Here is an 18009-nt window from a genome sequence, read left to right as displayed (position 1 = left end):
CATGGGTCCAAACAGCCAAGTCACCATGGGTCACATGCATCTGAAATCACCTGGATGGTCCTCCCTTGAGGAACCTTGTTAAAATCCATGACAATACTTCCTTGAAAAATTCACGTTAAGACTTGCCCTGCACAAAGCTATGCTGACTTCCTAACTAGGTTGTGGTTTTTCAAAGGTTCTTGACCACCTTCCCTAAGAATTATTTCCAATAGCTTCCCTACCACTCATGTGAAACAGGTAGAAGTCATGAGGGCCGCTGAGCCCCTGGACACTGTGGTTAGAAATCTGCAAGTCCAGAAGCTTAGAAGGTCTATAAGATTTTCTTTACATTTTTTTGAAAATATATTTCCTGTAAATGCCCGCAAAGTAATCTATGTACTTGGATACAAAAATTTGCTTTGAACTTTTAGTAGAACGCAGAACAGTATAGCATAGATGAGGGGCTTCTGCCCACCATGTGACAACCTTTTAACCTATTTCTGCCACCATCTTTCTGTGTATACACCTACTTTTCTGCTTTTGTATCTATTTATACACACACTAATATTAGAAACAATAATAGCTAGTCAACATTCCTGCTAGACCTAGCCTATAACTAGAAAGATCACAGTTCTTGGTTGAGGTCCCAGCAATTTCATATTCCCCCTCTCAGTAATTGGTATTCCATCAGGCCCTGGGGACAACTAATCTGAGAGACCCCATATGAATTCCTTTATCTTGATACCCTAATATTAGCAACTGCCACATTGATCTCGTGCCATTTATCATCTACCAACAACTCCCAGGTCAGATGTCCATACAGGCAGGAGTCATGAGGGCTGCTGACCCCCTCAAACCCCAGACAATGTGGTTAGAAGAACTCAATCTGGAAGTCAAGACTGAAAGGTCAAACCTGTGATCAGTGGCTCCTGGGGTCAATACCCACAGATAGGTGAAGGTTGAGACCCCTGGGTCAGCTTGTCTGGAGATCAGAGGCCTGATGTCTAAGTCTGGACAAGGGTCTGGAGATTGGAGGTCTGATGGCTGCAATTGAAAGTCCGGGACCAAGGGCTGGAGCTCATACGCAGCTTGTAAGAAGGTGGCCTAATAAGTGTGGGAAAGGGGATTGTTTTGCTGGTGTTGCTTTGTTGTTATTCTGCCAAGAACATGGTGGGCATACTATGTTTGTGCTGGAATGTGTGTCAACCCTTCAAGGCTGCCCCAGGACATCCTTGGGTATGTTGGTAAATGATTCATTTCACTGTTTCTAACTGAGGTGAACTCTTGTCGGTCAGTTGACCATGCATATTGTGTCCTAGCTGTCTAGATGTGAAAGCCTGGGCAGTACAATATGGAAAGCAAACTGTAGCAAGCTCCCCTTCTCCACACACAGTAGAGACCAATACAGTTTGGTACCAGCAGTGTCACAGGAGTTGCCAGTCAACATTGAACTCGACTTTTAGGACCGCCCTAGGGACTTCCGCTCGGGATTTTTCCCCCAACGTTTACTTCCGAAGCCTTCTCCATGAAGGCAGTGGAGGTTTGAGATCAGAATTTTCTTTCTAGATGAGCTGCCAACCATGGCTAGCAAGCCCATCTGCCGAAAGTGACTGGTTCTAGGTGCATGTGATTAATAAATATATCTCAATCTGTCTTTGGTGAATTGTAACAATGTACTCATTTAGGACCTTGCCTATAACCTCCAAGCACCTATCCCTCATTTGCCCTTGAGTGGTCCTACCCTCATCCCAGTTATCTGCTTGTCTTGACATGTCTATGGAATGCCTTGATGGCTTTGTAGCCAAGTTTGTGAATGATACAGGGATAGATGAAGGGGCAGAGAAAGTGTTGAAGCAGGGAGTCTTTGGCTCAGAAGTCTTCGGCGAGGAGGCTGAGGGAAGAGACTATGCCACGGTTGGAGAAGGTGAAAAGTGGTGAAGAGATGATCGCTAGGCTGATTCAGTGTGCTGCGTGCATGATGTGGGAGGTCAGGGACACTGGTGCCTCTGGATCCTACACCTGCGGAAAATGTGTCCAGATTCAGCTTCTGAGGGACCGTGTTGCAGCACTGGAGAGGCAGCTGGATGACGTTAGGTTCATCCGGGAGAACGAGAGTTTTCTGGACAGGACCTACAGTGAGGTCGTTACACCCAGGATACAGGAAGAGAGTAGGAGGACGACGATGAGCAAGGAAAGGATGCTTGAAGTACAGGAGACCCCGGGAGATGTGCCTCTCGTAAACAGGTTCTCCCTCTTGGAAGCTGTTGGGACAGAAGATAGTGCCAGTCTGAGAGGCGGACGGGTCTGTGAGTCAACAATTGGCACTGAAGCAAAGCCGAGGAGACAGACGTCAGCAGAGCCGTGGTAGTAGGGTACAGAAAGTGGTTTCTGCAGCAACAGGTGTGTTTTAAGGATGGTGTGTTGCCTCCCTGGTGCCTGAATCCAGAACGTCATGGACTGAGTGCAGGGAATCCTCAAGAGTGAAGGTGAACATCCGGAAGTGGTGGTGCATGCCGGCACAAATGTTGTGGGGAAGAAGAGGAAAGACATTCTACAGCGCGATTTCAGAGAACTCGGAAGAAGGCTGAAAAGCAGGACTTCCAGGGTGGTTATCTCCGGTTTGCTTCCAGTTCCCCGTGCTGGAGTGGTCAAGAACAGGGAGATAATGGATCTGAATGTGTGGCTGAGGAACTGGTGCAGGAAGCAAGGATTTACATATGTTTCGGGGTAAGGATGAATTGTACAAAAGGGACGGGTTGCACCTTAATAAGCGGGACACCAGCATTCTGGCAGGCAGGTTTGCCTCTGCAACACGGGTGTGTTTAAACTAAGTAGTGGGGGGGAGGGGACGAACTGGAAATATAAGGATGGAGGTAAAGGGAAAGTGAGAATAAGAAAAGTTCAGAAAGACAGCAGAATCAACAGAGCAGAAAGCTCAAGAAGGGATCGTACAGTATGACCAAGTGAAATAGGAATTGATATGGGAGGTGAGGGGAGTAATGAATTAAAAGTATTGTATATGAATGCATGGAGTATAAGAAATAAAGCAGATGAGCTTGAGGCTCAGTTGGAAATTGGTAAGTATGATGTTGTGGGAATCAGAGACATGGCTTCAAGTGGACAGGGCCTGGCAAATGAATATTCAAGGGTATACGTCCTATGGAAAGGACAGACTGATGGGCAGAGGGGGTGGGGTGGCTCTGTTGGTGAGGAATGATATTCAGTCCCTTGCGAGGGGGGACATAGAATCAGGAGACATAGAGTCAGTATGGATAGAACAGAGAAATTCTAAGGGTAGAAAGACCCTAATGGGAGTTATCTACAGGCCCCCAAACAGTAGTCTGGATGTAGGGTGTAAGTTGAATCAAGAGTTAAAATTGGCATGTCGCAAAGGTAATGCTACAGTTGTTATGGGGGACTTCAACATGCAGGTAGACTGGAGGAATCAGGCTGGTGCTGGACCCCAAGAAAGGGAGTTTGTGGAGTCCCTCCGAGATGGATTCTTAGAACAGCTTGTACTGGAGCCTACCAGAGAGGAACGCAATTCTAGATTTAGTGTTGTGCAATGAACCGGATTTGATCAGGGACCTCGAGGTAAAGGAGCCATTAGGAGGTAGTGACCATAATATGATGAGTTTTAATCTACAATTTGAGAGGGAGAAGGGAAACTCGGAAGTGTCAGTATTATAGTTGAACAAAGGGAACTATGGTGCTATGACGGAGGAGCTGGCCAAAGTTCAATGGAACAATACCCTAGCAGGGATGACAGTGGAACAACAATGGTAAGTGTTTCTGGGAATAATGTGGAAGGTGCAGGATCAGTTCGTTACAAAGAGGAAGAAAGATCCTAAGGGGAGGCCGTGGCTGACAAGGGAAGTAATGGACAGTATAAAAATAAAAGAGAAGTATAACATAGCAAAGACGAGTGGGAAGCCGGAGGATTGGGAAACTTTTAAAGAGCAACAGAAGGTAACTAAAAAGGCAATACGTGGAGAAAAAATGAGGTACGAAGGTAAACTAGCCAAGAATATAAAGGAGGATAGTAAAAGCTGCTTTAGGTATGTGAAAAGGAAAAAAATAGTTAAGACCAAAATTGGGCCCTTGAAGACAGAAGTGGGTGAATTTATTATGGGGAGCAAGGAAATGGCAGACGAGTTGAACAGGTACTTTGGATCTGTCTTCACTGGGGAAAACACAAACAATCTCCCAGATGTAGGCCAAAAGACCTAGGGTAATGGATGAATTAAGGAAATTTATATCAGGCAGGAAATGGTGTTGGATAGGCTGTTGGGTCTGAAGGCTGATAAGTCCCCGGGACCTGATGGTCTGCATCCCAGGGTACTTAAGGAGGTGGCTTTAGAAATCGTGGATGCATTGGTAATCATTTTCCAATGTTCTATAGATTCAGGATCAGTTCCTGTGGATTGGAGGGTGGCTAATGTTGTCCCTCTCTCCAAGAAGGGAGGAAGAGAGAAAACAGGGAATTATAGACCGGTTAGCCTGATGTTGGTGGTGGGAAAGATGCTGGAGTCAATTATAAAAGATGAAATTACGACACATCTGGATAGTAATAACCGGATTGGTCTGAATCAGCATGGATTTACAAAGGGGAAATCGTACTTGACTAATCTTCTGGAATTTTTTGAGGATGTAACTATGAAAATGGACAAGGGAGAGCCAGTGGATATACGTTCAGAAATGTCTAGGGTGTGGTTATATGTCTTGGTTTACTGTTGAGAAGGGATTGCTTACTGTTTGGTTAGAAAAGGAGAGTGCTTTTTTTTCTACTAGAGAAAATTGCAAACTGAATTGGTAAAAATAATTTCCTATAATGTTAATGGGGTTTTGAATCCAATTAAAAGAAATAAGATTGTCTAAATTGAAAAAAGAGAGGGCACAAATAGCTTTCCTCCAGGAAACACATATGAGCCAATCTGAACATGGAAAATTAAAAAGAATGGGCTTTAAGCATGTATTTTATTCATCATATAAATTGAGTCACAAAAGAGGGGTAGCTACTTTAATATCAAGTACTCTTAATTATGAACATATTTCAGAGACTAGAGACAAAGAAGGACGGTTTGTAAAAATCACAGGAAGAATAGAAGGTACAGAAATAACATTGCTGAATGTTTATGCTCCTCCAGGTAGTGAATGGTCATTTTATAGACACATTTTTGACCTAATGGTCAGTTCTCGAGGGGTAGTAATTTGTGGAGGGGATTTTAATATTAGATTAAATCCTATATTAGATTCTTCAAGAATAGTTACTCAGAATAAACCTCTGACTCGGAAAGTGAATTCATTGATGGAGGAGTTGGGAATTATAGATGTCTGGAGGGAATTACACCCTACTAGTAAAGATTATACATATTACTCTTTCCCTCATTCAGCCTATTCAAGGATAGACTATTTCTTTATCTTTAATACAGATAGACTCAGGATAAAAAAATGTAATATTGCAACAATTGATCTGTCGGATCATAGCCCAGTCTCTTATGTCTCTAATCCTGGAAAGGAAAATGAGGAAAACACTATGGAGGCTAAACTCATATATACTCAATAACCCGAAAGTAATGGAGAGATTAAGGGGAGAAATCAAAGAATATCTAGACCTTAATGACACGGGAGAAACATCACCAGTGATCTTATGGGATACATTGAAAACGGTACTGAGAGGGAAAATTATTTCCATTACTACTCACATGAAAAATATCAATGCACAAAAATTATCAGACCTTCAAGGAAAATTAAAACAACTTCAAGTTGTAGATAGCAACAAAAGTAATTCAAATTGAAAACAGGAAATTAGGAAATTGCAAAGTGAAATTGATGATATTTATATGTTGGAAACTCAAAGAAATTTTCTTTACCTGAGACAAAAGAATTATGAAGTAGGAGGTAAATCAGCTAGATTATTAGCATATAAATTACGAAAACAACAAGCAGACAATACAATTCATAAAATAAAGAATCCAAAGACAAAGCTTGTGGAGAGTACAATAGGGAAAATTCAAGAGAGTTTTGAAACATATTATCGAGAGCTGTATTCCCAACCCCGGGCCCCCAATGAGCCCTATATAGACAGTGTATTGAATTTTTTAGATCTACCTAAACTTACAGATTTACAAAATGAAAGTATATTAGAACCAGTAACTGTCAAAGAACTGAACGTGGCCATCTCTAGGTTAAAGGCTGGAAAGTCCCCGGGTTCTGATGGGTTTACCTCAGAGTGGTACAAGTCCCTGAAGACACAGTTAGCCCCATTACTACTTAACACCTTTAATTGGATCTTGCAGAGAGGAGAAACTCCACCTTCCTGGAGAGAAGCGATTATTTCAGTTATTCCTAAAGAGGGTAAAGATAAACTAGAATGTGGCAATTATCGGCCAATTAGTGTTCTTAATTTAGATTACAAACTATTTACATCTATATTAGCGCGCAGATTGGAAAAGCTTTTACCTGTCCTAATCCATTTAGACCAGACTGGATTTATTCAACAAAGGCAAACACAGGACAACATAAGGAGAACTCTGCACATATTAGAACAGGTTAATAAGAACGAGACAGAGACAATGGTAGTAGGATTGGACGCTGAGAAAGCTTTTGATTCGGTTAGTTGGGCATTCCTGTACAGAGTGTTAGGAAGATTCGGCTTTCAAGAAAGGTTTATTAAAGTAATTCAGACTCTATATGACAGCCCTACAGCCCGAATTAAGATAAATGGAGACCTCTCTGACTCCTTCATCTTAGAGAGAGGCACTAGACAGGGATGCCCAATTTCTCCTCTCCTTTTTGCACTATATATTGAACCACTTGCCCAACTAATAAGACAGAGCGAAATCGTAAAAGGTATCAAGGTGGCAGGGATTGAACAGAAAGTGGCGTTATTCGCAGATGATGTTTTGGTCTATATGAGTGAACCAGAAAAATCATTTATAGGATTGTTTACACTGTTGGATGACTTTGGGAAAATGTCAGGTTATAAAATAAATGTAAAGAAAACGCAGGTTATGTCCCTAAATTATACACCATCCAAAAAATTGCAGGATACATACGATCTTAAGTGGGAAGCTAAATCATTAAAATATTTAGGAATAACCCTGCCGAAGGATCTTTCAACACTGTCACAGGTAAATTATGGGCCATTAATCTCAGAGATAAAAGCAGATATGCATAGATGGAATCTTATCCCCTTTTTAAGTTTAAATTCAAGGATAAATACTATAAAAATGAATATTCTTCCTCGGTTATTATATCTTTTCCGTACTTTACCAGTGGAGGTGGATGATAATCAATTCAGGGAATGGGACAAATGGATTTCCCACTTCATTTGGCAAGGAAGGAAACCTAGAATTCGATATAACACCTTACAGTTAGGGAAGGAAGGAGGAGGTATGGTTCTTCCTTGCCTGAGAAATTATTTTTATGCCTCACAGATAACCCCTCTGTTATATTGGTGTAATAGGGAATATAAGGCTAGATGGAAGGAAATAGAATTTGGATTAGTTGACAGTTTTCCTCTTCAGGCCTCAATAGCTGACAAAGGATTGATGGCCCAGTTGGAAAAATTTAATAATGCTTGGATAAATCTTACATTAAAAGTATGGCAGAAGGTGGTTAATTCATGTGGAATTAATAACATGTTAAAACTCTTTAGATGGTGTGCATATGATACCGAATTCCTTCCCAACAGAGGAGATAAAAGATTTGAGCTATGGATAAAGAAAGGTCTTACAACCTACCTCTCATTTATAGATAAAAGAGTATTACAAAGTTTCCAAATCCTGCAGGACAAACATGGCCTAGAACATAATGACTTTTTTAGGTACCTTCAAATACGAAACTATGTTAACCAGAGTTGTAGATATACAGACCTATCAACAGTAGAATTAGAATTTTTCAAGATTCTGAATTCGGTTTGCAGTTCAATACCTAGTAAATCAGTTTCTCGCCTATATAATGCACTCTCCCATGCTAAAAATGTAAATACACTGTATATTAAAGAGAAGTGGGAGAAAGAAGCGGGGTTGGTACTTTCAGAGGAGGCTTGGGGGAAAATCTGCAGCTTTCAATGGTCCTCGACTAATTCTTTGACTTGGAGAGAACATTGTTGGAAAAACATTATAAGATACTTCAAGACCCCATATCAGGAAAAATATAAAGATACAAATGTGATGTGTTGGAGAAGGTGCGGCTCCAAGGAGGCAAATCATTTTCATATTTTCTGGGATTGCCCTAAATTAAGTCTATTTTGGGAAGGTATTCATAGAACATTAGTTAAGGTACTTAGGTCCCAGATACCTCTGAACTTTGAGACGCTCTATTTGGGGCATGTATTGTTCCTTGAACAGAAGGAAGATATAAAGTTGCTGCAGGCCCTCTTAGCGGCAAGTAAGAAATCAATCACTAGAAAATGGCTAAATCCAATACCACCTACATTAGAAGATCGGTACGAAATTATCTTGGAAATATTTAAAATGGAAAAGTTGACTTACTCCCTGAGAACTCAAAAAGAAACATTTTATCAAATCTGGAATAAATGGATTGAATATATAACCCCAATGTGAGCAGACTTTAGATGACTCTCCTAATGTTTTATATTGCTCTTCTCATCAACACAGTAATATTGCTAACGTAAGCACCCCTAGTCTAAATGTTTGGTTTTTTTTGGAAAATAGAGAATTAACACAAGTAAAGGGAAAGATTTGGGAAAGGGATAAAAAAAAATGAAAAAATTAAGTAAATAAGTACATAGGGATTGGATAATTATGTCTGCGGGCAGGAACAAGCACGAATAAATTGGGATATAAACACCTACAATGGTTGGTATATAGGCTTGTATGCAACATTTTGGACCAGTGGAAATGGTCCAGAAGGGTTGTATGGAAACTATTAATACCATTTTTCTTAACAACTAATTTCATTACTTAGCCTAATAGGTTAGATTTACCACAGTACATAATTATCTATTTAAATGTTTATTTTCCTTTTATATCATCTCAATGTGTACTTAAGAATGTATAAATAATTGTAGTTTTATACATATAAAAAAATGGAAAAGGTTATATGTGTGAAAAAAGTACATGATAATTGTGAATTCCTTATCCAAATAAAAATAAAATTTAAAAAAAAAAGAAAATTGGCTGGCTGACAGAAAACAAAGAGTAGCGATTAACGCGTCCCTTTCGGAATGGCAGGCGGTGACCAGTGGGGTACAGCAGGGTTCAGTGCTGGGACTGCAGCTGTTTACAATATATATTAATTATTTTGATGAGGGAATTAAAAGTAACATTAGCAAATTTGCTGATGACACAAAGCTGGGAGGCAGTGTGAAATGTGAGGAGGATGTGAGAATGCAGGGTGACTTGGACAGGCTGGGTGAGTGGGCAGATGCAGTTTAATGTGGATAAATGTGAGGTTATCTACTTTGGTGGTAAGAACGGGAAGACAGATTATTATCTAAATGGAGTCAAGTTAGGAAAAGGGGAAGTACAACGAGATCTAGGTGTTCTTGTACATCAGTCACTGAAAGCAAGCATGCAGGTACAGCAGGCAGTGGGCATGCTGGCCTTCATAACAAGGGGAATTGAGTATAAGAGCAAAGAGGTCCTTCTGCAGCTGTACAGGGCCCTGGTGAGACCACACCTGGAGTACTGTGTGCAGTTTTGGTCTCCAAATTTGAGGAAGGACATTCTTGCTATTGAGGAAATGCAGCGTAGGTTCACAAGGTTAATTCCTGGGATGGCGACATTGTCATATGTCGAAAGATTGGAGCGACTGGGCTTGTATACTCTGGAATTTAGAAGGCTGAGAGGGGATCTTATTGAAACATATAAGATTATTGAGGGATTGGACACGCTGCAGGCAGGAAGCATGTTCCTGCTGATGGGTGAGTCCAGATCCAGAGACCACAGTTTAAGAATTAGGGGTAGACCATTTAGAACGGAGTTGAGGGAAAAACTTTTTCACTCAGAGAGTGGTGGATATATGGAATGCTCTGCCCCAGAAGGCTTTGGAGGCCAAGTCTCTGGATGCTTTCAAAAAAGAGATGGATAGAGCTCTTAAAAGATAGCGGAATCAAAGGTTATGGGGATAAGGCAGGAACTGGATACTGATTGTGGATGATCAGCCATGATCACAGTGAATGGCGGTGCTGGCTTGAAGGGCCGAATGGCCTACTGCACCTATTGTCTATTGTCTTCAGAAGGACTTGGGATAGATTAGAAGAAAGAGGTGGCAGATGGAATACAGTGTCAGGAAGTGTGTGGTAATGTACTTTGATAGTCTGCCTTTTTCCTTCTGCTTCCTAAACGGGGTGAAAATTCAAAAATCCGAGGTGCAAAGGCACTTGGGAGTCATTTGGGGTTCCCTAAAGGTCATCCTTCAGGTTGAGTCAGTGGTGAGGAAGGCAAATGCAATGTTAGCATTCATTTCAAGAGGTCTCGAATGCAAGAGCAAGGATGTAATGCTGAGGCTTCGTAAGGGACTGGTCATACTACTCTGGGGGTATTGTGATCAGTTTTGCACCCCTGATTTAACAAAAATATGCTGGTGTTGGAGAGGGTCCAGAGGAACTTCATGAGATGATGCTGGATTATTGTATGAGGAGTGGTCAGTGGTTCTGGGTTTTACTCGCTGGAGTCTGGAAGAATGAGGGGGAAATCTCATTGAAACCTATCAAATATTGAAAGGTCTAGATAGAATAAATGTGAAGATGTTTCCTATCGTGGGGTAGTCTAGGACCAGAGGCACAGCCTTGGAATAGAGGGGCGTCACTTTAGAGCAGAGATGAGGAGGAATTCCTTTAGCCAAAGGGTAATGAATCTGAAATTCATTGCCAGGTGGCTGTGGAAGCCAAGTCATTGGGTGTATTTTAAGCGGAGTTTGATAGGTTCTTGATTAGTCAAGGCTTCAAAAGGCAGAAAAATGGTGTTGAGAGATAATAACTCATCCATGATAGAATGGCAGAACAGACTCAATGGGCCGAATTACCTAATTCTGCTCCACTGTCTTTTGGAGCATCTTTAATGCTACTTGCCAAGGAATTCTCATGTCTCCTGGTTCTAGTTCATTTCCAGCTTCTTTATAATCCTCAAGGACTCTTATGTTTTTTTTTAGCTGTTTTGAGTTTAGACCTTGTATACACTTCCTCTTTTTTGACCAAATCCCCCACCTCTTAACATCCAAGGTTCTCTTACTTTTCCACCCTTGTCCTTTTTATTTTTATCGTATTTAGAGATATGCACAGTAACAGGCCCACCCTGCCTAATTACACCCATGTGACCAATTAACCTACTGGCACATCTCTCTGGAATTTGGGAGCACCCAGAGGAAACCCATGCGGTCACGCAGAGAAAACAAAGATAGGTCTTGCACAGAGCAGTAGGGCACTGAGTGGTTGAGCAGAAGGATCTGGGAATGAAGACTTATAATTCCTTGAAAGGGCGTCACAGGTAGATGGGGTAATACAGAAAGCTTTTAGCTGATTGGCCTTCATAAGTCAATGTGTTGAATGGGATGTGTTGAATTCAATAAGATGTTGATGAGGCCTAATTTGGAGTATTGTCCTTAAGAACATAAGAAATAGCAGCAGGAGTAGGCCATCCGGCCCATCGAGCCTGCCCTGCCATTCAATAAGATCCTGGCTGATGTGTCCGTAAACTCAGCTGCATTTGCCTGCCTTTTCCACATAACCCCTAATTCCCTTACAATGTAAAAACCTATCTAACTGTATCTTAAATATATTTAGTGAAGAAGCCTCAACTGCTTCCCTGGGCAGAGAATTCCACAGATTCACCACTCTGGGGGAAAACAGTTTCTTCTCATCTCCGTCCTAAATCTTCTCCCTTGAATCTTGAAGCAATGTCCCCTAGTTCTAGTCTCACCTACCAATGGAAACAACTTTCCTACTTCTATCTTATCTATCCCTTTCAAAATTTTGTATGTTTCTATAAGATCCCCCCTCATTCTTCTGAATTCCAGAGAGTATAGTCACAGGCGACTCAATCTCTCATAGGTTAACCCCTTCATCTCTGGAATCAACCTGGTGAACCTCCTCTGCACTGCCTCCGAAGCCAGTATATCCTTCCTCAAGTATGGAGACCAGAACAGCGCACAGTACTCCAGGTGCGGTCTCACCAGTACCCTGTATAGTTGCAGTATGACCTCTCTGCTCTTGAATTCAATCCTTCTAGCAATGAAAGCCAATATTCTGTTTGCCGCCTTAATAACCTGTTATACCTGCAAGCCAAGTTTTTGCGATTCATGAACAAGCACTCCCAAGTCCCTCTGCACAACAGCATGCTGCAATCTTTCACCATTTAAATAATCTCTTCTATTATTCCTTCCAAAGTGGATGATCTCACATTTACATCTGCCAGACCTTGGCCTACTCACTTAACCTATCTATATCCCTCTGCAGACTCTCCACATCCTGTGTACAATTTGCTTTTCCACTCAGTTTAGTGTCATCAGCAAATTTTCCTACGCTACACTCAGTCCCCTCTTCCAAATCATCAATGTAAATGGTGAACAGCTGTGGGCCCAGCACTGACCCCTGCAGCACCCCACTCACCCCTGACTGCTAACCGGAGAAACACCCATTTATACCAACACTCTGCCTTCTATTGGTTAACCAATCCACTATCCATGCCAATGCACTTCCTCCGACTCCATGCATCCATATCTTATTGATAAGTCTCTTGTGCGGCACCTTATCAAAAGCCTTCTGGAAATCCAAGTATATGACATCCACCTGTTCCCCTCTATCCACTGTACTCATTGTGTCCTCAAAGAACTCCAGTAAGTTTGTCAAACAGGACCTGCCCTTCCTGAAGCAATGCTGCATCTGTCCAATGGAACCACTCCCTTCTAAATGTTTTGCTATTTCTTCCTTAATGACAGCTTCAAGCATTTTCCCAACTGCAGATGTTAAGCTAACTGGCCTATAGTAGCCTGTCTTTTGCCTACACCCTTTTTTTAAAAAGTGGCGTGACATTTGCAGTCTTCCAATCCGCCGGGACCTGCTCAGAGTCTAGGGTTTTGATAAATGATTACCAAAGCATCCACTATAACCTCCTCCAATTCCTTCAGCACCCTGGGATGCATCCCATCAGGACCAGGGGACTTATCTCCCTTCAGGCCCTCTAGTTTGCTCATCACTATCTCTTTAGTGACTGATTTTATTGAGGTCCTCAACTCCCATGTTGTCCATAACATCCTCCTTTGGCCAGCTTTAGTCACCTTCCTACGAGAAAGATGTAAATAGGGTTGAAAATTATAAAGATGTTGCCAGGAATTGACCTGAGTTATAGGCAAAAGGTTGAATAGGTTAGGACTCTATTCCCCAGAACATGGAAGACTGAGGGGATATTTGATAGAGGTATACAAAATTATGAGGGGTATAGATAGGGTTAATGCTGGTTTTTTCCACTGAGGTTGGGTGAGATGAGGTGAAATGTTTAAGGGGAAGATGAGGGAGAACTTCACTCTGAGGGTGGTGAGTGTGAAATATGCTGCCAGTGGAAGTGGTGGACGTGGGGTTGATTCCAATATTTAAGAGAAGTTTGGATAGGTACATGGATGGGGGGGCTCTGGTCTGGGTGCTGGTCAATGGACTGGCCAGATTAATGGTTTGGCACAGAGTAGGTGGGCCACAGGATCTGTTTCTGTGCTGCAGTGTTCAATGACTCAAAGGAACAAAGCCCAGTGAAGCACAAGGTGCTGCCCTCACCGCCCAGAACATGCCCTCCTCTCATTACAATCATCAGGGGGGAGGTGCAGGAGCTTGACGACCCACACTCAGTGTTTTAGGAACAGCATCGTCCCTCTGTCAGATTCCTCAATAGTCCATGAACACTGTTTCACTATTTTGTTCATATTTATTTAAGTATATTGTAAACACGAGAAAATCTGCAGATGCTGGAAATTCAAGCAACACACACAAGATGCTGGTGAACGCAGCAGGCCAGGCAGCATCTATAGTAAGAGGTACAGTCGACGTTTCGGGTCGAGACCCTTTGTCAGGACTAACGGAAAAAAGAGAGGGCAAGAGGTTTGAGAGGGGGAGGGGGAGACCTGAAATGATAGGAGAAGACAGGAGGAGGAGGGATGAAGCCAAGAGCTAGGAAGTTGATTGGCAAAAGGAATACCAAGCTGGAGAAGGGGGAGTATCATGGGACGGAAGGCCTTGAAAGAAAGGGGGAGGGGAGCACCAGAGGAAGGTGGAGAACAGGCAAGGAGTTATTGTGAGAGGGAAAGAGAGAAAACATAATAATCGTAATAAATAAGGGATGGGGTAAGAAGGGGAGGAGGGGTGTTAACGGAAGTTAGAGAAATCAACATTCATGCCATCAGGTTGGAGGCTACCAGACAGAATATAAGGTGTTGTTCCTCCAACGAGTGTGGCTTCATCTCGACAGAGGAGCCTGTGGATAGACATGTCAGAATGGGAATGGGATTGGGATGTGGAATTAAAATGTGTGGCCACTGGGAGATCCTGCTTTCTCTGGCAGACAGAGCGTAGGTGTTCAGCGAAAAGGTCTCCCAGCCTGTGTTGGGTCTCACCAATATATAGAAGGCCGCACTGGATACAGTATATCACACCAGCAGACTCATCTGGAAAGACTGTCTGGGGCCCTGAATGGTGGTAAGGGAGGAAGTGTAAGGGCATGTGTAGCATTTGTTCCGCTTACAAGGATAAGTGCCAGGAGGGAGATTGGTGGGAAGGGATCGGGGGGGACGAATGGACAAGGGAGTCATGTAGGGAGCGATCCCTGCGGAAAGTAGAAAGTGGGAGGGGAGGGAAAGATGTGCTTGGTGCCGGGTCTTCTTCATCCCCTCCGACCTTCTACTCTCTGAGGCAGAGCACTCTGTCCACAGTAAGGGCCTCACCTTTGCCCCCCTACGCCCACACCTCAGCGAGTTCCACATGCGCCATGATGCTGAGCTCTTCTTCCACCGGCTCCGTCTCCGAGCTTACTTCTTTGGCAAGGATTCTCCCACCCCCACCGATGACCCCCTTCTCCAGTCTTCAACCCTCCTCCTCTGCATGGACACCCTGCTCTGGATCTCTTTATTGCTAACTGCTGACAGGTCATCAACTGTCTCAACTTCCAATTCCACACCTTGTTCCAATTCCAACCTCACTCCTTCCGAGTGCTCTGCTCTCCATTCCCTCCGCACCAGTCCTAACCTCACCATAAAACCCGCCGATAAGGGGGGTGCTGTTGTAGTTTGGCGCACTGACCTCTACCTTGCCGAGGCACAGCACCAGCTCGCAGATACCTCCTCCTCTTTACCCCTTGATCATGACCCCACTAAGGAGCACCAGGCCATTGTCTCCCACACCATCATCAACCTTATCAGCTCTGGCGATCTCCCATCCACTGCCACCAACCTCATAGTTCCCACACCCCACACTTCCCGTTTCTACCTCCCACCCAAGATCCACAAACCTGCCTGTCCTGGCAGACCTATTGTCTCAGCTTGCTCCTGCCCCACTGAACTCGTTTCTGCATACCTCGACACGGTTTTATCCCCCCTTGTTCAATCCCTTCCCACCTATGTTTGTGATACTTCTCATACTCTGGATTTTTTCATTAATTTCAAGTTCCCTGGCCCCCATCGTCTATTTTCACCATGGATGTCCAATCCCTATATACCTCCATCCCCCACCAGGAAGGTCTCAAAGCTCTCCGCTTCTTTTTGGATTCCAGACCTAACCAGTTCCCCTCTTCCACCACACTCCTCCTTCTAGCAGAATTAGTCCTTACTCTTAATAATTTGTCCTTTGGCACCTCCCACTTCCTTCAAACTAAGGGTGTAGCCATGGGCACAGGTATGGGTCCCAGCTATGCCTGCCTTTTTGTTGGCTATGTGGAACAGTCCATGTTCCAAGCCTATACTGGTATCCGTCCCCCACTTTTCCTTCGCTACACCAATGACTAATTGGCGCTGCTTCCTGCATGCATGCTGAACTGGTTGACTTCATCAACTTAGCCTCCAACTTCCACCCTGCCCTCAAATTTACCTGGTCCATTTCCGACACCTCCCTCCCCTTCCTTGTCTCTATCTCTGGAGACAGCTTATCTGCTGATATCTACTATAAACCCACAGACTCTCTCAGCTACCTGGATTGTTCCTCTTCCCACCCTGTCACTTGTAAAAATGCTATCTCCTTCTCTCAATTCCTCCATCTCCGCCGTATCCACTCTCAGAATGAGACTTTTCATTCCAGGATGAAGGAGATGCCCTTTTTTAAAGAAAGGGGCTTCCCTTCCACCACCATCAACTCTGCCCTCAAACGCTTCTCTCTCATTTCACGCACATCTGCTCTCACTCCATCCTCCCGCCACCCCAGTAGGAATAGGGTTCCCCTTGTACTCATCTACCACCCCACCAGCCTCTGTGCCCAACATATAATTCTCCGTAACTTCTGCCATCTACAATGGAATCCCACCACCAAGCACATCTTTCCCTCCCCCCCCCCACTTTCTGCTTTCCGCAGGGATTGCTCCCTATGCGACTCCCTTGTCCATTTATCCCCCCCATCTCTTCCCACCGATCTCGCTCCTGGCACTTATCCTTGTAAGTGGAACAAGTGCTACACATGCCCTTACACTTCCTCCCTTACCACCATTCAGGGCCCCAGACAGTCCTTCCAGGTGAGGCAACACTTCACCTGTGAGTTTGCTGGGGTGATGTACTGTATCCGGTGATCCTGGTGTGGCCTTCCGCATATTGGTGAGACCCGATACAGTTTGGGAGACTGTTTCACTGAACACCTACGCTCTGTCCGCCAGAGAAAGCAGGATCTCCCAGTGGCCACACATTTTAATTCCACATCCCATTCCCATTCTGATATGTCAATCCACGGCTTCCTCTACTGTTGAGATGAAGCCACACTCAGGTTGGAGGAACAACACCTTATATTCCGTCTGGGTAGCCTCCAACCTGATGGCATGAACATTGATTTCTCTAACGTCTGTTAACGCCCCTCCTCCCCTTCTTACCCCATCCCTAATTTATTATGATTATTTTTTTTCTTCTCTCTTTCCCTCTCACAATAACTCCTTGACTGTTCTCCATCTTCCTCGGGAAGATGGAGAACATCTTCATCTGCTCCCCTCCCCCTTTCTTTCTTCCAAGGCTTCCTGTCCCATGATCCTCTCCCTTCAGCCTGGTATCCCTTTTGCCAATCAACTTCCCAGTTCTTGGCTTCATACCCCCCTCTCCTTCTCCTATCATTTCAGATCTCCCCCTCCCCCTCCCACTTTCAAATCTCTTACTATCTCTTCTTTCAGTTAGTCCTGTTGAAGGGTCTCGGCCCGAAACGTTGACTGTACTTCTTCCTATAGATGCTGCCTGGCCTGCTGTGTTCACCTGCATTTTGTGTGACCACAAAATACGCTGCAGATTTGGCCGCAGCACTTTGTGTGTGTTGCTGTTATTGTATTTCTTGTGTATTGCACTGTACTGCTGTGTGAAACTAATTTTGTGACAGTGTCAGTGTAGATAAACTGAGACCCACTCTGGTCAGCCTCATGGCTGACCTGGGTCTACTTCCCACTCCTTGTCTGAGGGATAGAACAAGCAGATGGGGATGTCTTGTGAAAGGGACAGTGTTATGTAAAAGAACAGTCACTGATAAATAAGGAACAAATGGATGGTTGAGTTAACAGTGGCAGCAGGAAGAAGTTGCTGGTTCTGGGTGTCTTTGCAATGCTGAGGTTTGGAAGTCCAGAATGAGGTGTAAAACTTGTTGCTTACTGCCACGTTACAAGAACAAAGAATGAACAAGGAAGTTCATGGTCATCCAACAGAACTCTAACCTAAAGGATAACAACATTCCAGTAATGAAAATAAGCCTATGCAATAGCCACATTCAAGTGGCATGACACTTGCTGCAGAAGAACTAAGAAGCAGGAGCAGGCCATCAGGCTGTGGACTCACCTCCACCAACCTGCTTTTTCCGCATAACCCTTAATTCCCCTACTATGCAAGAACTGCTTTACATCACCATGATTG

Source organism: Mobula hypostoma, chromosome 7, assembly GCF_963921235.1.
Source record: "Mobula hypostoma chromosome 7, sMobHyp1.1, whole genome shotgun sequence".
Classification (NCBI taxonomy): domain Eukaryota; kingdom Metazoa; phylum Chordata; class Chondrichthyes; order Myliobatiformes; family Myliobatidae; genus Mobula; species Mobula hypostoma.
This window is presented reverse-complemented; position numbering follows the sequence as displayed.